This window comes from Neofelis nebulosa, chromosome 12 (assembly GCF_028018385.1).
Source record: "Neofelis nebulosa isolate mNeoNeb1 chromosome 12, mNeoNeb1.pri, whole genome shotgun sequence".
NCBI classification, from domain to species: domain Eukaryota; kingdom Metazoa; phylum Chordata; class Mammalia; order Carnivora; family Felidae; genus Neofelis; species Neofelis nebulosa.
Window position 1 is genome coordinate 87,934,649 of NC_080793.1, and position 25,111 is coordinate 87,959,759.

Sequence of the window (25,111 nt, forward strand, 5' to 3'; positions counted from 1 at the left end):
GGACCACACTGGAAGTGACCACTTTGGGGCTGTCTGGAGAAAAAATGGCGAGAAGCTGCATTTCTAGTATAGTGAAGGCTCCAAAATTATTTCTGGACTGATTAAAGCCCTGCTGGTGTGTAAGGATGTGACAATAACTTCACTACTAGAATAACGTGAGATGGGGTAGGGCAGGAGAAGGTGGGCGAGAAGGAGGCCTTCCTTGCATCGGTATAGGTTTCAAAGGGAGGGATGTTTAGGAAGGTTTTAAAGAAGCTATCTCTTTTGTACATGGTACCACAGGAATTTGAGAATAGAGATCAGGGCTTTGCTTAGTCAAGGGCTCATCCATTCTCTGTACCTCAGTTTCTTCACCTGTCCAGTGACGCGGCTGTGACAAATAAGCTCTCGTGGTCCCTTCAGCTCTATCAGTTTGAAAATTAGTGGGAAAAAGACAGTGTTATACATACAAAGGCCGAACATTTTACTCAGTGTCAATCACAAACCGTCCAGCCCTAACTTATCACAAATCTAAAGCAACAGCATCTAAATTAATGTGTTTTCACAGCATGAAAAACTGTCAGCGTCGGTCCATGCCCCGACCACAGTTCTACCAACCGAGCAGCATGCCGGACCTCCGCCTCCAAAGGGCACCAAAATCGGAGTTTTCAAAAATGACAGGGAAGGCGAAAATGGAGGTCAGAGGAAAACAGATCTAAAACGATCCCCAACTAGAGGCGAGAAAAAGCTGAGAAAATTAAAATTCCACTTGTAAATAAAACGAGGCCATTTCCTTAGGAGAATAACGTCTGCAAGTTTTAAAGTAATTTAACTTGAAATTCATTTCCCTTCTTAATTAAAAACCCAGAGTATGTCACATGTAATTTTAAAATGCAAAGTGGATGAAGAATGCAAGCGGGGGAAGAAGGAGAACAGATTCTCTTTCGGGGAATGACCGATAACCTAACTTCTGCCCCCTGAAGTTGGCCATCTTGTCTATGGGGACGGGGGAAGGCTAGCTTTGGAGGTGTGTAGAGTTATATGCTCCACATGGGGCCTTGAAACCGCCCAAGATCTGAGCCACATATGAAGTCCAAGTGTTTTTCTAAGACCTTCCTAGAGAAATCAGCCCTTTGGAGCAAGTTTAGAAACCAGTCCTTGACTTGATGCCCAATCCATTGATTTCATCTGCTGGTTTCTCCTTGGTCTCACATGAACCTGTGGGCCATTCTGAGTGCACACACACCCCACAACTACACTCCCAGTCTGGGATAACTAAAGAACAAACAAACAGCAAAATACAATTAAAGTTTCATTAAATAGTTAAAGGCCCTCTTGACTAAATCAATCAGTAAATAATTTTATGCTTCTGTTGCTAAGACACAGTGAACGACAGAGGCCATTAAGGCATACAAAAATGCATACAACACAGTCCCTGCCTTGGAGAGTTTACAACCCAACAGAGCAGGTAAGAGAGAGAACTCAGAGACTGTGCAAAGCAGTCGGGAGGGCCAGAGGGGTTGAGAGGCGGGCCTGGTTCTCGGTGGAGAAACACCCCAATGGTGGAATACTGAGGTTGATGGCCAACTGGTGATGTGCTCAAGGGAGAAAGTGAGGGAAGGGCCCTCCCGATGTTCTCTACTGCTGGGAACTAAGGAAAGGGTGTGGTCGCTAATGAGGTGAGGGGATACAAGGAAGGGAGACAGACATGCAACCAGGAGACAGGGGCTCTGCTTGGGACCTTCTGTTTCCCGCAGGCCCATGAGAAAACCAAGAAAGGTTTCCATGGGGGCGGTGGGTAGAGGGCTGGAGACGGTGGGCCTGGGCGGACTGCCTAGCTTCTTAGGCACAACTTCTTCCGCACAGCGGAGATGATATCAATACCTTAAACAATTGCTCTGAACCAAGGATCAAGAAATCGCACGAGTAGCATGGTTGGCATAGAATAACAAACTTGAAATAAAACCTTTCATCATCGGCTCAGGAGCTCAGGAGAAAGGTCTCAGATTCTAGGTCTGATGACCTAGACCTCCCCTGGTGCCCTGCTCTGTGCAGGCCTCCTGCAGGGAGCGTGCTGCCTCTCCCCTATTTGCTTCCCTTGCTGATGAAGGCTCTGACCATGAGCACTCCCAAGGACCTCCTCACTCACTCCCACCTCCTTCCCCACTGCCACACAAGGCCCGAGGTTTCTAGCAACTCCCACCTCGGCTCTGACATAGTGCTTACTGACTGGTTTCTCACCTGCCACCAGAATTCTCTGAAAAGCCAATGTGATTCTCTCCTTTTCCTACTTATAAAGCCCACAGGTTTCTTCGCTGCTTTCAGGAGAAAGGCTGTCCCATCATCCCCCTGACCCACCCCTCCCGGCCGTGACCTCCCCTGTAGGCATCCCTAACCTTGAGGTGTTTCCTCAAGGGGGATGCCACGCACTGTTCCCTCTGCACACACTGTTCCCTTGGCAGAGAAAACTCCCGTGTCCGCCTCTGAGCTCTGGGCGTGACCTGGGTATCCCGCAAGATACAGCTCCAATGTCACCCTCTGCAGCAAAGCGCCTCCTCTTTTCCTCACTGAGACAGTCCCTCCCTCCTCATTTCAGGTCTCATACAGGGTCTGGTTGGAGGGCTAGCCCTCTTAGGAGCAATGATGCTGTATCCGGTTTCACATACTCCCTAAGAAAAGCCCAAAGAAGGCCCCCCCTCTGCTGAACGGAAGGTCTGAGACCCCCAAAATGCTGCTGCGTGAAGACACTCCCCTCTGCACAGAGAAAACCAGGATGAGGCTTACGGATGAGCTAGAGGCGATTTGTGATTTTTTTTTTTTTTCCTGTCAAAAGCCCGATAGCACTTTTTACCCAGAGCTTTCCTATGAGGAACTGCGCCCCAGATCAAATCGCCTTGATTGTTCCTGGGAGCTGATGCAAGTTAGTCAACGGGTGGGATTTCACTTGACCGGACTCCCCAGCCCAATTAGCTGCACAGCCAAGGGTCGGTCTGCACCGATCTTTTCTTCACGGCCTTCCATTTTCATATCGTATCTGAGGTTTCAAATATTCAAATGTGAATAATGCCGTTCTTCGGCAGCAAGGTATGCCTTCCCTCTTATGCCCAGAAAGAACATGGAACATGCTCTGGAACATGCAGCATCCCGATAACACTGAGCATCCCCGCACTCCTGAGGGTTAGAACGGACACGCTGTTCTCGAACACAAATTCTTCCTTGTGCCCTGTCTTCAGCTCCCCACCTGCCACTGCCTCCTCCTTTACCCACCATTCACCATCAGCAGGAAATGAAACGGAAGAAGGAAGAGGGAGACCTTGACCCCCGCAGATGGGGGATGGGAACTCAAGCCGCCTCCCCTTCCCCCGGTAACAACCTGCTGTCGGGGGTGTATCGAGAGTCTAAAAAAATGGCCTGCCATCATCGTCGTTCAAAAAACACAAACGAGACCGCAGAATTAAGCTTCTCAATCGGTTACCAACATCCAGTGCCAAGGTCTAGAGCTTTATATATGGCACCAGCTGGCCCAGAGAAGTACCTCCGGACTCCAGGGCTTCTGGGGACGCTGTGCCAACGGTGAGCCAACGGGCACAGCCTCCGTCCCAGCTCACCCTGCTCTGTGGAGATGGGGGCCACAGGACATCTGGCATCAGTGCTGCCACAGCCGGCGACGAATGGGAGATGCTTCTGGGGAGCAGGCTGCGCGAAAGATGCTGCTCGACAAGTTGATGTTAAAAAAAAAGGGGGCTATAAATATGCCATGGGTTCCCAGTGCTGGAAAATTCTTCCTGACGGGAGTATGGTGTTTCTCACTGATGTGGAGGAAAAGTACTTCAGACTCGCATCAGGCCAGCTGGATCCGGATGCCTCTCTCAGAGGAACTCCTGGGTAGAAGCCCCCCTCCCCTCAAACAGCCTCCAAGCCCCCTGTTACTTTTCTTGTATGACTCTCAGCCCAGTTTAGGTAAATAACGGCATATCATTAGTTTCTGTCGTGGGGCTGTGAGCACCAGGGACAGAGGTCCTACCATCGTATCATTAGTTTCTGTCGTGGGGCTGTGAGCACCAGGGACAGAGGTCCTACCATCCCCAGCTATTAGCGGGGCCCCTCCAGACAGCAGGCATTCAATAACTATCTGTGGGCTCCAAGTTTCTGCAAAATAGCCTTCTATCCATCGAGCTCCTACTACCTCTGTCCTTGTCTGTTGTCTGTCCTGCCCCGTGGATGGAGTATCATGAGCTCTAGGCGAGGCACCATTGCCGGTCCCAAGGTTGAGAAGGACAATGCGGACACTCGCTTTGCTGGCACGCTGAATACGGAATCAGCAGAGTTGGTGACACCAGGGACACCATACTCCAAGTATACCCGCCTTCACAGGAAGAGCAGTGATTGGCATTAGGGAGGCACGGCCATTACTCCCAATGAATGTACGATTTAGTAAGAAAGATAAATCTGAGAAATTATGTCAAGAGTAAATATGGCCACACGTAGAAGGTGCTTCCGTGATGCAGAAAGAGGGAGTATCTCAAGGAAATGGAGATATGAGAGATGTGAAAGTTACTGGTGCAGGTGTATCTTATTAAAAGTTACCTGGCTTAAGGCGATTTCACATTAGGCATTTTCATGCTTTAAAAAGGGATCGAAATTGATTCTGGTGAGTAGGGTACAATCTTACACCCAACTTTGCTCATTCTCTCCAGGGCCTCTAGAGAGTAGGGAGAAGAGGCCACATTAACATGGTGGGTCCTCTCCCTCATCGACAGAGAGGCCCTTCGGAGGCAGGAACGGGGTATCACAGCCATGGGGACAGGGCCCCAGTTAGTCAATACCCGGTGGGCACCTGCCACCGGGCACGATGGAGTCAACGCTCGAGCCATCTTAAAGAACGACCTCCTTCCTTTCCTCTGACAGCTTACGATGCCATTAAGGAGACAAAATTACAGCGTAGGAAACATGGAGAAAAGAGGTAAATGTTAAGAACCAGGGGATTTTAAGGTTAAGGCAGTAAGACATTAAGAGAAGGGAGAGGACAGGAAATCAGAGGGGTCATGGAGGAGTCAGGATTGAGGAGGCCTCAAACAATTTGTTAGGACAGGGGACCGGGGAGAAAGTTCACTGCCACTGGGAAGCGGAGCCCTAGGGAAGGCGGGGGCTGGGCAGGTGTTGGGCGTGTGCACCCAGGGGCAGGGGAGGGTGAGAGGGGACCTACAGCCACAGAGGAACAGGACACATGAGCTGATGAGAACACAGGAAGCTGAATCCCTAGACCAGAGCAAACCTGCGGGATCCCACACAGGGAAAAGAGGCCTTCTCTGGAATTATCTCTGGGAGGAAGTCCTCTCTTCGTGTCCCCCAGGCCTTGACTTTTATCCACACTTGAAGGAAAAAGATTACAACGCGAGTGGTTCAAGGCGACACCTGGAAACCTACACACAGTAAATGTGTCGGGGGAGGGGGCCAGTGGCTGGGGTCAGAGTCCCTTGCTAGGGGACTGGGAAGGGGCACATGAAAGCAATGGCGCTGGCTAACTGGAGCAAGGAAAGAGCAACAGGCACCGAATCAGGTAAAACGCAAGGAGATGAGGGGCAAGGAATCAAGTCAGACTCTGGAGACCTCGTGCTTGCTTCACCCAGGCTCACCTTCCAGTGGCTGAGACACAGCGGAGCGAAGCCGGGGGGACCTTTGTCCTGCTTGCCGGGGGGTGGGGGTGGGGGAAGCTCTGCTTCCCAAGATGCATGAAGGACAGCTTATCCATCCTAGGGCTGGTCTGGAGTCATATCACTTGGCAATTTGTCAGTTTAGGAGCCTATCTACTACTCTGAATATCAGGAAGTATGTGGAAACCGACCTTACGTGCTGTTTCAATAAAACACAGCTTATTAACAGTTAATTCTAATAGTTACACGGAGCGCTTTTGTGGGGAGGGCCTGACTCTTTCTTGGGGTGTGAACACAGCACTGCTCCACAGGTGGCATGATGCGAACATTCAAGGCTGTCTATGGCTCCTTGATGACTTGATAAAGTTGGTGTGTTTTCCCAAGACTTCGAACAAATAAGGAATTCAAAACTCATGGGCTGAATGGCTGAGCTCACGGACAGACGGATGGAGGCTAGGACATCCCGCATAAGCTAATCCTTGTCATGAGACATCTTCTATCCCAACACTCTACCAGGCGGGCCCAGAAGACTGCAACCTGTCCAACGCGATGGCCAACCGCCCGCCGGCAAATTTCTTTCCCAGAAGGACATTCAAAGCCCTGAAAGATATGGCGAAAGTGTCTAGAGAGCTCTGGCAGGCTCTGGGCTCTGCATGTCTATCTATTACAGAGGGAGGAATCCTCAGACAGCTTTATTCTTACTCCACCTGCATAGTGACTGCTTATACTTCAAAAAAAAAGTCCCGCATCGGCCTGTCTGATTTTATTATTATGCCTCTTAGAATGGCGCATTTCAATTCTTTTGTTGTTTCCAGGCAGTGCTACCGTATTTACTTGCTAATGTAGAGAACAGAAAAGAACGTGACATTCCAAAAGGTACTCTTTCCCAGGATTCTGCCCTTCCTCTACCAGCATGGGGTTCCTTTGACTTCAGTTTTTCGCCTACACAGCTGCATAAATTAAAAAAGAAATCATCTGACAACGTCTCTTTTTTACCCCCCTCCTTCATAGTAAACCCCTATCCCAGGTGCTCTGAGCACGGAGACTCCAACTCCCCACCGAGGTCCCCCAACCCCAGTCAAGTCCCGCTTACTCGTGCCAGGCTCTGCACGCTTGTTATGGTTCTAGCCATTCCGACTGCAAAGGTCAGATGTCTGGCTTCACGACCGCAGCGTTTGTGCGTCTGACTGCACTCCTGTTTAACAAGTGGTCACTGACAGAAAACAAAGAAGTTTCTCTCTCGCTCTCTCTTTTTTTTTCTTTTCCTTCTGGATAAAAGCTGGGGCCCTCTATGGACACAGGAAAAGATGCTCCATAAATTTCCTACCCAAGTAAGTGCAAACCAATAAATATATGAGATTCTTTTAGGTTCTGGTCAGTCAAGAAAAACCAACCCTGAAGATGATAATCTATATCCGCTGACCTATTTAGCCCATGGATAGTTTCAAACTCTTTTCTTTACCAACACTTTTCTCAGAAATAGAAAAAACAAATAATAATTGGTTTGCATCTTGAATTCCTTTTTTGCCCCTGTCATCTACAGAAGCCTTCAGGTAGCTAGCCAGAAAGAAGGTAGGACAGTCAAGGCCTAGGTCACTGTGGGGGTCACTGGCTCTCAACTATGAGCAGAAACAACACAAAACCCAAACTTGCCTGAATTAGAAGAAATCAGAGTCAAAATCAAGGTGAATGGCCATGACTGAGGCCCCCTTGGCTAGTAAACAACATTCTCTTATCCTTGGTACAGTCCCTTTACACGGAGTGTCATTTACAAGGCAAAATTTTCACCGTGTCTGTCAAAACTAGGTACGATTTTTCCGTCAGAAAGGAGATTCCACAATTTTAGGATTTGTTAATTGCAAGGTGCTGGTTCCTGGTGTGTGGATATTTGAGGCCAGAAGGTAGACCTGTGTTTTTCTCTAGAACACAGCTAGTGTGGACAGAGAGCAGCTACCACTAGGTCTGTTGATTTTTTTTTTTTTTTTAATGAAATGGGTCATCCAGCAATAGCAAGGGATCTTTCAAGTAATAAAACATTTTGGCAAAGAGAGCAAGGTTCGCTTTCCTGAAAGAAAGCCACACTTGCTCTGGAAAAGTAAGGGATTGTTGATATGCAACCCCCAAGAGAAGCAGAGGTCATCTGTGTTACGGATTTTAAGTACAAACCCAAACCACTGAGTGCTGCAACAATCTAGCTCCATAAAAATTCTTTCTTCATGTTCCCTAGTAGTTTTTGCCATTGCCAATTTAAATGAAAACTTTATAACGTTACTAAACTATAAACTGCATAATGTGTTCTACCCACATCAATTATAAATTCATTTGCAGAGAAAAAGAAGAGAAATAAACCAGTCACGATAATTAAAATAAATTAAGTGAGGAGCTGTCAAGAATGACTTTCCTGAAGGAAAACAAAGTCTTCTTTTAGTTAAATTACAGAATGATTTATAGAAGATTAAAACCACCAAACAGATTCTCAATACCTGGGAGCCACGGGGCCCACTGAGCAGGGTGTTCTGCATTTCTACAGCACGGGCCGTGCTCCACCCGACAAGAGACTACCTTTGGCCAGTACCTCGTGTGAGCAGACAGGGCTCCCTGGGCTGGTTCCGCAGTCCAGGACGCCCAGGAGCCTGCGGAGGCCGGGAAATGGAGGCTAAGGGTGTTGCTGAAGATGGTCTGCTCCGGGCCTTTGATGGTTGCACGAATCAAACTTTAAACATGGACTGAAGCAAGGGGCGCCTGGGGGGCTCAGTCGGTTAAGCGTCTGACTTTGGCTCAGGTCAGGATCTCACGGTTCGTGGGTTCGAGCCCCACATCGGGCTCTGTGCTGACAGCTCAGAGCCTGGAACCTGCTTCGGGTTCTGTGTGTGTCTCTCCCTGTGCCCCTCCCCCACTTGTGCTTTGCCTCTCTCTCTCTCTAAAATAAACGTTAAAAAATTAAATATGTACTGAAGCTTCCTTGTGTGATAATAAACGATTCACACAATTCCAGCACCACCTCCGTTCCCCACCTCTATTCTGATCTCTCAAGCAGATTTACTGCAAACTCATGTATAATTAGGAATATCATACTATTAATCCACCATCTGATTTTTCATCCCCAGGGCCATATGTACCACTGAGTCTCCAATTAATGTAAGCTATTCCTCAAAGCTAGCTATATTTTGAGGCAGAGGGCTGGTCTCCCGATAAAATATGAGTAAAGTCTTGAGATCAGGCCCAACGTTCAGTAAAATGTGGTAACTGGTAAACAAGGTAACGCCACTTGCATAGACCAGGAGGGAGCTTCAAATTGGTAGGTCACTTGTTCACATGAGGTTACCCAAGTGAATAGGCCATTTAACTCACTCCAGCTGCACTGTGGCCTGGAGAGGGGAACAGAGATGATAGGAGGGTGTGGGGTAAGCAAACAGGACCAGATCCAGCAACACAAATACAATCAAAAGCACAGGGGGATAGGTTAGCAGATTATCACAAATCAACCTGGCTCTGGTCCTATATGCCTAATGCCACTTACTCGACCTAACATAACCACTGACTTCCTTGGAACTTTTGCCCCAAGAAGGGAAGACAGCACGAGGCCCAGAAATGCCCAAAGAATTTAATACCAGCAATTTATAAAAAGGGACAATAAAAGAAAAATCTTTAGGAAGGAGACTGTTTATACACTTTAAACTAGATACTTGTGTAGGCAAATGGAACCAGTAAGAGCGGTCCAGATACAGCCTGTGACCCAATCTGGGAAAGTTCTTTGTTCCTATGCGTCTGACACTCTCCTCCTAAAGCTGGGAAAATGGACAGGGGAAACCAACCACACCCTTCCCCCACTGAGAGACGTCCAGTGGGGAAACCCCTTCGACCCCTGAGGCAGCACCAGCCACACCAGGGGCATCCCCAGTGGCACCAGATAAACCAACCCAACCAAAATAGACCCCGAAGATCTGAAGAACCACAGCCTACTAAAGTAATCAAAGACCCATATGCTAAACCTAAATAGAGTGACTGCCTACTAAAATAAAAAAAAAAAAAACAAACTAAAATACAATCTGGAGTTTCCAAACATAAATGACAAAATATCCAGGATCTAATAGAAAATCACACATCAACCAAGAACCAAGAAAATCCCAACGTGAATGAAAAAGACAATCAACTAAAGCCAATACTAAAAAGAATCTGAGAAATCAGATGTTGGAATTTTCTGAAAAGGACTTTAAAGCAGCCTTCATAAAAACACTTGAGTCAATTATAAATTTTCTTGAAATAAATGAAAAAATAAAAAATCTCAGGAAAGAAACAGAAGCTACAAAGAAGAATCAAATGGGAATTATAGAGCTGAAAAACAAAGTAACAGAAATTTTAAAACTCACTGGATAGAGTCGATTGTGGAGACCAGAGAGGACAGAACAAAAGAATTCACCCCATTTCAACAAAAAGGGAAAACATACTGAAAAACTAACCCACAGAGCCTCCAGGGCCTGCAGGGCAATAATAAAAGGCTAGCGTTCTCAACAGCAGAGTCTCAGAAGGAGAGAAGAAAGTGGGAATGGAAGAATGTATGAGGAAATTATGGCCAAGAACTTCCCAAATTTGGCGAAAGACACAAACCCACAGATCCAAAGAACTTAGTGGGTGCAGACAAGATGAACTCAGAAAAATCCACATGAAGAGACATGATGATTAAAATTTTAAAAATAAATTAAGAAATCTTAAAAGCAGCCAGACAGAAAGGCTATACTGATTACACATGAACATCAATTCAAACAAGAGTGGATTTTTTTTTTTTTTTGTCTGTAACCATGGAGGACAGAACCAAGTGGTTTCACGGGCTAAAAGGGAAAAGAACTGTCAACTGAGTGTCCTATATCCAGAGAAACTATCTTTCAGGAGTGAAGGGAAAATAAAAACACTCTCAGATGAAGGAAAACAAAGAATTTAATGCTAGCAAAGCCACCCTTAAAGATTAGCTGAAGAAATTTCTTCAAACAGAAAGGAGATGATTAAAGAATCCTGGGACATCAGGAAGACAAAAGATAAAAAGAAAAAAAAGAGAAATATTGTTACATACAACAGATTATCATTTACTCATGAGATTTCAATTAAGATTTGATGACTGAGACCAAAATTACAACATCATCTGATACTCAAGATGATGCTATTTAAAGGCAGGGAAGGTAGAAAGACTTCTAAGTGAGGTTTCCACACGTCACTCAAAACTTGCAGGAAAGGCACAGGCCCTAGAATAGCTAAAATTGTCTTAACGAAGAAGAACAGAGTGAGGAGAGTCACTTTCTTGGCTGTGAAGGGTCACTCAAGACAGTGAAATACTGATGACAGGACAGACGCACTGATCAACGGTGCAGAATGTAGAATCCAGAAATCAGCCCATACAAAATGTTCAATGGACAGTTAACAAAGGTGCAGAAACAACCCAGTAAAGGAAGGGCAGGCTTTTCAACAAATGGTGCTGGGGCACCATGGATAAATGGCTATCTATGGATGAAAATGAGTCTTGACCTAAGCCTCATACCTCACACAAAAATGAAGTCAAAATGGATCAAAGGTGTAAGTGTAAACCATAAAACTATAAAAATTTTAGAAAAAAAAATAAGACAAAATCTTTGGTGTCTAGAATTAGACACAGAGGTCTTTCTTAGACTTCAATATCAAGAGCACAATCTGTAAAAAGAAATACTGATGAATCTTTCCTCATCACACTTAAAAACTTTTGCTCCATGAAAGCCCGTGGGAAGAAGACAGGAAAATAAAAGCTATGGTCAGAGAAAATGTTTGCCAACGTGTATGCATGGATTATGTGTATTTAAATAAAAAACCTGAAATTCATGGTAATAACACAAATAATCCAGTTAGAAAATGGAAAAAGAGATGTACAGACATTTCACAGAAGAATATAGGGGGAGGACAAGAAAACACATGAAAATATTTCAATAGCATTAGCCATCAGGAAAATGCGAATTGAAACCAAGAGATATCACTACTTGCCTACCAAAATAGCTAGGAATAAAGAATAGTGACAACACCAACTGCTGACAAGGATGTGGAGAATTTGGCACACTGATACATGCTTGTGGTACATCCACTATGGAAAACGGGGTGGTAGTTTCTTAAAAAACTAAACATAAGGGGCATCTGACTGGCTCAGTAAATATAGCATCTGTCTGACTCTTGATCTTGGAGTCATGAATTCAAGCCCCCATTGGGTGTAGAGACCACTTACATTTTTAATTAACAGATGACCCAGAAATTGCAACAGTGGCTATTTATCCAGAGAAACGAAAACTTCTATCCATACAAAAACCTACACACAAAATGTTCATATACCACTGTTATTTGTAACAGCCCCAAACTGGATTCAGCCCAGATGTCCTTGACCAGATAAATGGTTAAACCAAGTATGGAATACTGTGAAATAAACATACGATGCAATATTACTCAACGATAAAAAAGAATCAGATATTAACACAACAAATTGAATGAATTCTGAATTGAATGAATTGAATTTTCAGTGAATTAGGGTGCATGAAAAAGGCCAATCCAAAGAGGTTACATATTGTGCATTTCCACTTCGGTTAACACTTGTGAACTGAAAAAAATTTAGCAATAGAGGACAGATTAATGGTTGCCAGAAAAGTTAAGGAAGGGGGCGGGGGAGGCAAGTGGGCATGGTTATGAAAAGGAAACAGAGATCCTTGTGGTGTGGGAAATCTTGATTGTAATGGTGACTACAATCTACCCAGGCAATACAACTGTATAGAATACAAACACGTACACATGAGTGTATTTCTGTATTCTTTCTTACAAGTGTATGTAAATCTACAATGATCTCAAACGTTTCAATTCTAAAAACCTGAATGGTGTCACCATTGGAAGGATGAGACCAGGTAGTATTTCTACTATAAAGCTAGTTATCAAGCATGGCATGTGACAACCTCGGCCAGGTGCACAGTATGGAAAGGGCCTTGGGTACACTACTTCTGTGGGTAGTTTTTCATCAGTCAGCTCGTTGGCACTGAAAAGTCACTGTTTTATGAGAGAAAGAGGGCGGGCATGTTACATTCACATAGCATGAGAAGGCGTCACGAGGAAGAAAGATGTCAGTAAACACCCTATCAGTCTATTACCCATTACTGATACCAAGAGGTCTTAAATTTCAGAGCCCAGTGAGTGACACATATGTTTTCTTTACCAAAGGCTGATTGGCACCTGGCACAGTCCCTGACTCAGGACAGGCACTCAGTAGGGCTGACCAGAGAACAAAGAACAAATTCACACCTATCACAGAGTCACTAAAGAAAGGAATCCCTGCCAACTCGGAGTTTGCAATGTTCTAGCTCTGGAGGTCAAGTAGGGATCTCCTGGCCCACTGGCCATCCCCTAAGTCTGAGCTTTCGACTACATAGAAGAGTGAAAATAGCTTGATGAAGTGACCAAAGCTGTTCCTGAAGTCAAAATTAGTTTTCAGGGGCGCCTGGGTGGCGCAGTCGGTTAAGCGTCCAACTTCAGCCAGGTCACGATCTCGCGGTCCGTGAGTTCGAGCCCCGCGTCAGGCTCTGGGCTGATGGCTCAGAGCCTGGAGCCTGTTTCCGATTCTGTGTCTCCCTCTCTCTCTGCCCCTCCTCCGTTCATGCTCTGTCTCTCTCTGTCCCAAAAATAAATTAAAAACGTTGAAAAAAAAATTAAAAAAAAAATTAGTTTTCAAATGCCCAGCCATATCTATGTTTGATATTTAAAAATATGTTCAATTTCATACAAATTAGATTTCATACAAGTCCAAGAACAGAGCACACCCCCATTCCTTCGACAACAACAACAAAGTTCATCCCTTACAGCGTGCATGCCCCAAAATGTGAAAAAAGGAAAGATCTACCTCACAAAGGGGTTCTTCAAAGTATGCGATGCCCAAGTGAAACCATTTCATTTGGCAGGGAACCACACGGAGGTCTCTGATGGAGAGCATGAAGGCTTTGGAACTTGACAAGAGTCTCCACGGTATCTCTACCCCGAGTGGCTCTCATGTACAAGTAGCTCCCAGCAGACCAGTGGAGGCGCCTGCTCCCACGACCACTTGTACGGACAGGGCGGTAACGGGGAGAAGTGGTACCTCGGACATCGTGTGACAGGAAGTGGTGTCGGCTCTCAGAACTTGGAAGGCATGTTAGTGAGATGCCCTGGAGGTCAGTGTGCCAACTGGGAGGTCAGTGGCCATCATGAGAATGGGCGCCCCTTTTACTTTTACTCTTTCCTTCCCCACAAAGCTTCTTAAAAGAAGACGCAGAAGAGTTGCGGTGGAAGGGACGGGGCTCAAATCTGTAGCACGATTGAGAACTGCAAAGGATGGCAGAAGTAGAACAAAGCGAATCGTGTAACTAGACAACCTGCACATTAACAACTGAAGTTATGATTCCATCGGAAGGTTTAATATGCTGGGAACGCTTAGGAAAATTACACAAGTCCTGCGGTCTGATCACTCCACTTGGTCTATATCTTCATCTGTCATACTCCGCGTGGTGGCGAATGCAATTACCAATACTTCCATGTTTGTTTTAATTTAATCACATTTTTGTATTTTAACTGAGGCTTAACTTGGGAACTGACAGTATTTTATTATTATACAGTTTGTCAACTTTAAGTGGGCTGCATTTTTTTTAAAATTATTTTTGAGAGAGAGACAGAGCGTGAATGCGGGAGGAGCAGAGAGAGAGGGAGACACAGAATCCAAGGCCAGGCTCCAGGCTCTGAGCTGTCAGCACAGAGCCTGATGTGGGGCTCGAACTCACGGACCGCGAGATCGTGACCTGGCTGAAGTCGGACGCTTAACCAACCGAGCCACCCAGGCGCCCCTAAGTGGGTTGAATTTTTAATTGAAATTTTATTGTATCTTAAGGCCAATTACTTTTAGAGGAACTGAGGCCAGATTTTATAGCACAAAGTCAGTGAGACAACAGGACTCCCCACTGAAAACCTTGCCTCAGGCCAGCTTTGCTGTTCACACCACAGCCCCAACTAAGTGATGTTAGAATGAGGACATTCAGAGGACAAGAACAGTGGCATTCGCTTTATTCTTATACGGTACCTAGGCTGATGCTTAGTGTTAAGAAAAGCAAACAAACAAACAAACAAACATGTTTTCCAGAAGTAGTTTTGGAAGGGAAAAGTGACTTCTCTTTTCAGCTATTCAATATATAAAAGCATGGAACCAAAGAAGAGGGATTAGTGAAAATGAGTTGTTCATATATCTTAATGCTAGATGCTTAATGCCGGTTGCTTCTTTGAGAAAGGGGGCAACAAAGAAATGCTTTTCCTTGTTAAAGGTTCTGCTGAAAAGTGTTCAAAGCAAACTGCACTCACTGCTTTATGCACGGATAAACGATGGGAATCAGTGTCGGCTCTTAAAACTTGGAAGGAATTTTACTGAGATGCCTTGGAGGTCAGTGTACCAACTGGGACGTCAGTAGCCATCATTACAATGGGCGTCCCTTTTACTTTTACTCTTTCGTTCCCCACAAAGAACGACGCAAAAGAGCTCCAGCGGATGGACAGAGGTTCTGAACCCAAACCCTTCTCACCATAAAGGAAGGCATGTTCGTTTATGGGATAGAGTTGGTAAGATTTTCAACCCAGAAGCTCAAAATATTTTTCCCATTACCAAGGAGTAAATGGTGTTTAAAGCTGGGTGATGGGCATGTGTATTATAATTCTTCTTTTTCCTTTCGATAATTTTTTTGTGAACTTCTATAATAAAAGTAGAAAAAAAAAGTTAACAGTGGATTTTCTGTCTTCGTCAAAGTATTCCTGGCCTCTAGGTATTATTCTAGTTTTAATTTGGCCAGTGTTAAACCAAAAGACCAGGCTGTGTGATATCCAATAATCTCTACTTTGACCAATCCCGATCAGGTCAAACACTTTTATCCCCTAGGAGGTGCCTTACAAAATTGTCTCTAGTTTAATTGGATGTGCGTGCAGATTTTCCACTTGGGAATAAAATGCTCAGCAAATCCACGCAAAGTGTTTTCCCTGTGTGTCATAGAGCCAACCGGCTAAGGCTCTCGGTAAGGCCGGCTGCCAGTGGAAACCGTAGCTTTCCTGGCTTCACACGTGAGCCAGATGTTGGGGATTTTCTGAGCTGCAGAATTGTGGGGAAGGAGGTTTGTGCATGTCCTGTGTTCTCATTCCAGCTCTCAAACTTTCAGGATTTATGGCCAGTCAGCAGTGTCACGAACTGGCCCGAAAATATCCCCAGAGGAAAGCCCACTGACAATGCACCTGACTCTGCCATGGCCCCATCCTATCTGCCAGATCAGGATCTCTTTGTACTGCTTCTTCCCCCAACTGCTCTGCAGAAATGCAGCAAGGCAGGTGCAATCTTTAATTTTCTGAAACTCGCAATTCAAAGCAATTCTGCTACAACTTAAAAAAAAAACAGTTTATTTCCTTCTAGCATTGTATGAAATTAATACTTGCCTATTCTAGACAATTTACAAATACATGAAATAAGAATGCATATGTGTTATTATAGGTATATGTAAAAATATCCCAGAATCTCACTATCCATGGAGAACCAACTTTGTTCTCGTTGATTTTCAAGGAGAACTAAGGAATTCCTGGGACCACAATTAATGTCTACACTTGCCATCATCAGAATGTATGTTTGCAGAGGGATGCGAACATACATTTAAACACTTTTGTAAGCATTTTCCTTATTATTAAATATCCTTAAATAACTTTGATGGCTGCATAATTTCATCGAATGGTTACACCATAATTCATGTTCCTAGTCCGAGACCACCGGACATTCAATTTTTTTATGTCTGTATAAATACTTTGCTTGGAGACAAATGTATTTTGACAATGGAGAATCCAACGAAAATGAACTGTTTTCTGAACAATCACGTTCACTCTATTTCAACCAGCCTTCTTAATGTTTATTTTTGAGAGACAGTGAGAGAGACAGACACACACCATGAGTGGGGTAAGGACAGAGAGAGAGGGAGACACAGAATCTGAAGGAGGCTCCAGGCTCCGAGCTATCAGCACAGAGCCTGATGTGGGGCTCGAACTCATGAACCGCGAGATCATGACCTGAGCCAAAGTCAGACACTTAACCGACTGAGCCACCCAGGTGCCCCTCAACCAGCCTTCTTAGGAGCCGCCCTTCTCAAGCTCTAGTATGCATGAGAGTCAGCTGGAAGGTGTGGTCAAACACCAATCTCTGGGCCTTGAGGTGGATCTCAGAATCTCCTTTCTGACAAATCCTGTGGTGTGGACCTCGCCTTGAGAAGCACCGCTCCGGAGAAGCCCCCTGCTGCATTTAGGAAATGGACAGAAAGGGGCTTCTCACTGTGGGCTCATCTCTTTTTGACCCTCCCAGCGAGAAATGAAAAGCTGCTTCGGTTGACACCCCCCAGCGCGGTCCACGGCCTGGCATGTGCTCAGGTGCTCTCCTTATGTTGAAAAATGTTTGGCAAATAAGTAATGCTGGCAGGAACCGTTCTGACACCTACACCTCAATTTAGGATTCATTTTTCTCGCTCCAGATTTGGCAAGTGTATCCCTTCCTTAAGGTTAGGCTGTGAAAATACACTCTGACTCACAGACCTAGTTTAAAATACCACAAAAAGTCATCAACGATTTCCACAACTAATGAGTCTTAAATACCTTCATTTTGAGTTGTTTTACATGTGTTGCCTATGGGACGAGATCTAAGTATTTACACCGGCGTTGTGCATTATTGTGTGAATAAATCATGAGAACAAAAACTGTCTCCCTGTATCCAGCCTCTGCCTGATGTCCACTGATGATCAATCCTGCCATTTATGTTGTCTTCCTAAAAACCATTCCTTATTTACTGTTTATTTCTGTTCCCAGCAATATGGCAAATGAGATGTTCAGAGAACTTACCTCTGATGCGGCCCATCTAAAAATGCCGGTTAAAAATTTTTAAAGAGTTTTTTTTTAATGCATGGCTGCCTTGGCAACAGAATAAGGGAATTCTTTAAAAGCCAGAAACACATACACACACACAAACGAAAAACCCCAGCAATCAAGGGTAAGCAAGAACTGGGGATATTCTACTAATCCCAGGCACCCTAGAGCTTGGCTTCTAAAGGGCCAGGTGGGAAAAACGACAAAGCACGGATCCAGATTTCCACTCGAGTTCAGAGAGAGACCCATGTATAAAGCAGGGGCTTCTGAATGGCAACACGGTCAGCAAATGAGTTGGGAAAACAATATGTGTAAATAAGCCTGACCTACAGAGTGAGACATTGGACACAGAGGTCTTACCTCTTGATAAAGAGAGAAAAAAAAAAGGCTGCCTTACAAAATTCCTAATCCCAAAACCTGAATTTGGATCCAGAATTTACAGTATTTGAATGATCCCAAACACCCCAAAGCTGATCATTTTAACTGACTGATAGAGTCTCAGAGATTTTAGAAGTGACAAACATTCCCCAGAAGAATGCATTTTCGACCCAGGCCTGAAAGAATCCCCAAAGGTGAAGTTTTTAGAGTGTCAGCGTACAGTCAAAATTTACCACCAAGTGATAGTCAGTGGACACTATGCATGACAGAGCGAGACCTGAGAAGCCTGCCAGCTATAGAAGTATTGAAATGTCACATCTAGTAGGGTTTAAATATTTGAAGAAATAGAAGAGAAACAAAGAAAAAAAGGAAACAAGAAATTTTAAAAATTGAGTAAGCAGTTCTGAAAAATAAAAACTACTTCTGAAAATTAAACATGCAATCACTAAAAATAAAAATACAATTTATGAGGGGCGCCTGGGTGGCTCAGTCGGTTGAGCATCCGATTTCGGCTCAGGTCATGATCTCATGGTTCGTGAGTTCGAGCCCCACATCAGGCTCTGTGCTGACAGCTCGGAGCTTGGAGCCTGCTTCAGGTTCTGTGTATCCCTCTCTCTCTGCCCCTCCCTCACTTGCACTCGGTCTCTCTCTATCTCTCTCAAAAATAAATAAACATTAAAAAATTTTAAAATATATATATATAATTTATGAGTTAAAGAGCAGAGGAGATGTGGCTGCAGAAAGACTTAGTAACTTGGAAAATGAATGTATATAAATTAGATGGAATAGACAGACAAGGTGATAAAAAAATTAGAAGAGTTTAAAGGATATAGAATGTAAACTGAAAACACATAATAAATAGACGTCTAATCAAAGTTGCAGGAGATGATAGCACAGTGATGGAGGGAAGTCAGTATTTTGAAAAAGAACTCTCCTGAACTGAAGCAGACAAAATGCCATGTTGTAGGAACCACAATGATGTCTAAGCGGGACAAGTAAAAACAAATTCATCGCTAGGCACACAACACCCTAGGCAGCAAAACACCAAAGACAAGGAAGAGAACTTAAAAGCAGCTGAAAGGAGAGACAGATTCCTTACAAAGGAATAGCAGTGAGACCCCACAGCAATACTGGAAGCTAGGCAGAGAATGGGATCTCCAAAATGCTGCTGTGAGACACAACTATCTACCTAAAATTACACACGAGGTGTAAATATCTTTCATGAACAAGGAGGAAACAAAAATGTTACCAGAAAGACAAAAAAACTGAGAGGTTCTCCCTGAAGGAACATCTAAATCATGTACTTCAGGGAAAAAGGGAAATGATCTCAGACTAAGTTCTGGTTGTTTTTTTTTTTTTTAAGTTTATTTATTTTTGTGAGAGAGGGGCAGAGAGAGAAAGGGAGAGAGGGAATCCCAAGCAACCTCATGCTGTCAGCACACAGCCTGACGCGGGGCTTGAACTCACGAACCGTGAGATCGTGACCCGAGCTGAAGTCGGATGCTTAACCAACTGAGCCACCCAGGTGCCTCACAGATTAAGTTCTGATAACAAGAAAGATCGGGGACCAAAGAAAACAGGGAAATTGTGGGTAAATACACACACGGACTACTAGTATAGCGCTGAGATTTAACTTAGGGATTAAGAAATTTAAAAACATCAATCAACTCTGGAGGATGGCATATAATCCTGATGGGGAGTGAATGAAGTTAATGAGAGTGCTGTTTGGAAAAAAGGTACAGATATTGATTGGCTTTACGTTAAGTTGAGGTAAACACACATATTATGATGCCAAAATCTGTGGGAAATAGCTACAGCGGTTCTTTAAGGAATATTCATAACCCTCCATGCTTATGTTAACAAATAAGAAATTATTATTTTAAAAAAATTCTCAAACATTTCTTCGTTTTTTGATAGAGACAGAACGTAAGTGGGGGAGGGGCAGAGAGAGAGGGAGACACAGAATCTGAAGCAGGCGCCAGGCTCTCAGCTGTCAGCCCAGAGCCCGACGCGGGGCTCGAACTCACGGACCGTGAGATCGTGACCTGAGCCGAAGTCGGACGCCTAACCGACTGAGCCACCCAGGCGCCCCAACAAATAAGAAATTATTAAGAGTTGGGGGGAAAAAAATGCAGAATTAGCCCAAATTAGTAGAAGGAAAAAATAATACGGGTAAGAAAAAAAATGAATACAATAGAAAACAAAAACACAAAATAGAGGATAAATGAATCAAAAATTATTTTTTTTCAGATAAATAATTAAATAGACAAGTCTCTGGCAAGATTAATGGGGAGGTGGAGAAAGATGACATAAATTAATGATAATAGGAATGAAAAGGGGACATATTTACAGATGCAGCAGAGATTAAAAAGGTGATGATGCTTTATGTCAATAAATCTGTAAATTGAGATGAAAAAGGCAAGTGTCACGAGTAACATAAATTACCAAAACAGAGTTAAGAATAAACAGGAATCCTAAATGATACTACAGCCATTAAATAATTCAATGAGAAATCTAAAATTTTCCCACTTGGTCTAGATGGCTTCGCAGTTGAGTTCTATTTACATTCAAGAACCAGAAAAGTTCCAGTTTCCATAAAATCTATCAGAGAATGGAAATGAGATAAGACTAGCACAGGAAATTAAAGTTTTAGGTGATCCACATTAACATCAATGCCAAAATCTTGAAATACTGACTGGCAAACTAACTCATTCAATACATAAAAAATACAGCACGTCATGACCAAGCTCAACATGTTTTTTTCTAGGAATTTAAGGTTCATTGACCATGTCACTGAGCAATTAAGGAGAAAATCATATGACTATCTCTACAGGAAAGGAAAAAAAAAACATTCAGGATAAAAACTCTTAGCCAACTAAGCAGATAAAAGAATTTGGTAACCCGTTAAAAACATATAACCAGTAGCATTCTCAACTGTGAAATATTTTCAAACATGACCTTAATGGAAACAGGAATAAGAAGAAGGCATGTATTATCAGCATTTCTATTCTGCATCACACGGAAGGTTCTCACCTATACAATCAAACGAGGAAAAGAAGTGAAACGTAACAGGACTAGAAAAGAAGACAAAATAATCGTCACGTGTAGATTATACAATCTCGCCCCCTGAAGAATCTACAAATTACTGGAATTAGTAAGTTTAGAGAAACTTTGTTTATTCTCTTTTTATATATACACAATAATCCATGGTTGTCACTGTTTCTCTGGGTGCTTAAATTCACCCAAATACCTGTGGAAATTCCTATAGGCCAGTACCTGTATTCTGTTAACACGATCCCCATGACCGTTTGAGCAGTTCCTTGCTTTCTGGCTCCAAAAAGACAATCCAGGTTCACTTTGGTCTTTCTCTGCTTCTGATCTGGAATTAGCCACTTCTGTAAGGAGTCCTGTCTCATTTTAGTGAAGAATGATGCTAGAAACTAAGACTGTTTGCTGAGTGTGCTTATTGCTAAAGGGTTATCACTTTCCAGGTCCTTTCAATGCACAGAGCTAGGAAATATATGAAATCATGAGTTCATCTGATAGAACCAATTCAAAATTTAGTACCACAGAGTTTTTTTCTTATCTTCTTTTATTGCATAATCATATCTCTTTCCTCTTACAGTAAAAATATTGTGGTTTGTAATTATATATAACAGATATGTATTAACTTAAAGTTTTTTAATATATATATTTACCCATGTTTATTATTTCTGCTTATCTACTTTATCCTATAATATATAAAATTTTTCATCATACTATAAATATTAACACTAACAATAAACCTACTAAGTAGGGTTTCAGATTTCTTTACAGTTCTTTTTGCCTTTAGTAAATATTTCATAAGAATACATGTATTGAGTACTGTTGTAAAAGAGTGTGAATTAATTATTTGCTTATGTTACCTATTTGATATGCAGTTAGGATTCTTTTGTTTTTGTTTCCATTCACTTTTAAGGTCTGGTATTTTTTCATCCTTTATGGTTTCATTTTTATGAAGTAACATACACACATAGTTCAAAATTCAAAACTATATAAATAGGTATTCTCCAATCCCGATCATCTTCCATCCGGTTATTTAACCCAGCCCATCGAGTCAGCCATTGTCATTACTTCTTCGTTGATCCTTCCTGTGTTTCTTTTTACAAGATTAAGTATAGGCACACCCACAGCTGCATACATGCACACGTGCATGAACGTATTTCCCTTTCTTTCTGAAACAAAGGGTGGCATACGACAGAGATTCTTTTGTACCCTACTTTTTTTCACTTAAAAGCTATCCTGGGGGCGCCTGGGTGGCTCTGTCACTTAAGGGTCTGACTCTCAGTTTCGGCTCAGGTCATGATCACACCAGGTCATGGGATCGAGCCCATGACCCTGCATCGGGCTACCACTTTTTTTTTTCAAAGATCAATGAGACCATTTATTCTAGACACGATGCTGACCAAGGAGTGAGGGAAGGACTGGGTGTGCAGGCTAATAAACAGAGGAGAGGGAGGACTTCCCTGGAGCTGTAGCCATTCCGTCCGCATTCTTCTCAGGGGTGAAGGCATCTGTCTCTTTTGGACAAAGGTTCCAGTTATAAGCAGGGGGAAGACCAGGGGAGGCATAGGCACACAGACCTTGACAGGCTGTGCCTCCACCCGGATCTTGCCCCAAGAGACAGCTTCGTCCAGCCCGGCACCAGAGTCAGATTCATCAAATTCCTGGGCCATGTGGATGTCGACAGCTTAGTCGGCCCCATTCCCCATGAGGCTGGCGTTGGCGGTGTGGTGCTTGACCACACCCCCACCCAGGATGATCATCTGAGTGTGCCTGGAAAAATGGCCTGTGTGTTCCTGAGCCTCACGTCCTCAATAATGTCCAGGACCAGCTTGGGTTCTTGTGGGAATCAAAAAAGATCACACTGCCCAAGGAGCCATCTGTGAGCACCGGGCTCCGCACGGGCATGTGGTTCTTCTGAGCCCAGTAATATACTGATTCTGTGTTGTTGATCTCCTCGCCCAGCCCGGCGATCATCTTGGAAGGTGCCCACTTCACGCCCTCCGTGTTCCACTCCAGCACCGTCCAGTCCATAATGGGCATCAGCCAGCCCTCAAATTTGCAGCAACTGTCACTGGGCACCAGGAGGTTTCCAATCCTGTTGATCCTGTTCTCACGCAGCTCCTTCCCCCTGAGACTGAAATCATCCAGGTACGTGGTACCAGGCACTTCTTCGTCCACACTGCCAGCTGTGGTCACTAAGATGTCCACCGTGTTGTATGCTGCATGAGGTAATGGATGCGACAGCTGACGGTACAGAGCCTGCTCGGGATTCTGTCTCTTCCTCTCTCTCTGCCCCTCCCTCCCTCCAAAATAAATAAATAAATAAACTTAAACCTGCATTAAAAAAAAGAAAGAGGGGCGCCTGGGTGGCGCAGTCGGTTAAGCGTCCGACTTCAGCCAGGTCACGATCTCGCGGTCCGTGAGTTCGAGCCCCGCGTCGGGCTCTGGGCTGACGGCTCGGAGCCTGGAGCCTGTTTCCGATTCTGTGTCTCCCTCTCTCTCTGCCCCTCCCCCGTTCATGCTCTGTCTCTCTCTGTCCCAAAAATAAAAATAAAAAACGTTGAAAAAAAAAATAAATAAAAAAAAATTAAAAAAAAAAAAATTAAAAAAAAAAAAAAAAAAGAAAGAAAAAAAAAAGCTGTCCTGGATATCACATCGTACCAGTTCATGGAAATATTCCTCATGATTTTACAGCTTTATGGGATTCAATTATATGCACGAGCCAGGGTGATTCAACTATTCTCTAGAGTTAAACATTTGAATTTCATATCTTGCCATGGCAAAGAATACTGCAACAAATAACTATATGTTGCTTCAAATCTACGGAGGTGTTTCATAAAGGTAAATTTTTAAAAGTGCAATTGTTAGGTCAAGGGTAAAGAAATATGTAGGTTTGTTGACTACCATGAAGTACCCTGTCATGGAGGTTAAATCATTCTGCATTCTCAATAGCAATGAGTGAGAATCCTTGTTTTTCTGGATTCTCCAGGAGAATGCTTTCTTAAGAAAGGATGCATTTCTATCCACTCAAGAATTTAAAATACAAATCTGTTAAAGTTATCATTTATAAAAGCAACAACAAAAATATACATCATGGGGGAAACATACTAACAAGAGTTGTGTAAGATTTTTAGGTTAAAAGAAAAAGCATAAAACTTCCTGAAAGAACTTCGAGACGATATAAATAGAGAGATAAGGCATATACTGGAATAAGAAGGCTCACTGTTGTAAACGTGGCTATGATCCTCTAACGGAGCTAGTATTCAATGAGCTTTTAATCAAAATCTAAATAGGATTTTTCAAGGACACTGACGAGCTTATTCTAAAATGTATATAGAAGAGCAAACAGCCCAGAAAGAGAGGCCAAGACAGGCTTAAAGCAAAACTAGGCTGGGGGGCTTGTTCTATCAAATAACAAGTCTTAGTCATTATGTAATTTAATATTTAAGCATGAGGATAGAAAAACAGACCAATGGAAAAGAATAGAGATCCCATAAACAGACCCATTTATATATGGAAACGTGATACATTACAGAGTGGGCAAAGTACGGATTGTTAAAAAATGCTGCCAGAACAACTGATCGTCCACAGGGGGGAAAAAGATTCCAAACCTTAAAAGTGATTTCAAGAACTTAAAAGTGAAAGATAACAGGTTAACACATTTAGGCAAAAATATAGGACATTATTTTGAAGATCGTAACGTAGGAAAGGTGTCCTAGGTAAAATAAAGAAAAACACAAGCCACAATGAAAAAAAAAATGCTGTTTAACTTCAAATTAAGAATGCACATCGAAAGATGTTACAGTGAATAAAAACCCAAGTCACGAACTGGCAGAAGATATCCACCAAAGGATAGTATTCAGAATAAATGGAGGGCTCCTTCAAATCAGTAAAAGACAAACAACCCTCTAAAATAGGCAGAAAGACTTGTATTTCACAGAAGAAATACAGTCAGCCAATGAGCATATGAAAAGAGGCTTAGCCTCACGAGTATGTAGAAAAATGCAAATTGTAACTCTAGGGAGAGAAGATTTTATACCCAACAAATGGGCAAAGATTAAAAAGGCAATGAGAAAAATTGGATGTGTGATCCACTAGGACTCGGGGATTTC

The 25,111-nt window shown here is 43.4% G+C and overlaps 1 protein-coding gene and 1 pseudogene across 6 annotated transcripts in view; both read right to left on the reverse strand.

Moving 5' to 3' along the window:
• Positions 1-25,111, reverse strand: part of GLIS3 (GLIS family zinc finger 3) — a 502,487-nt gene that overhangs the window by 152,374 nt on the left and 325,002 nt on the right. The window lies entirely within an intron of this gene.
• LOC131492128 (deoxyhypusine synthase-like) lies at positions 21,673-23,348 on the reverse strand (annotated as a pseudogene).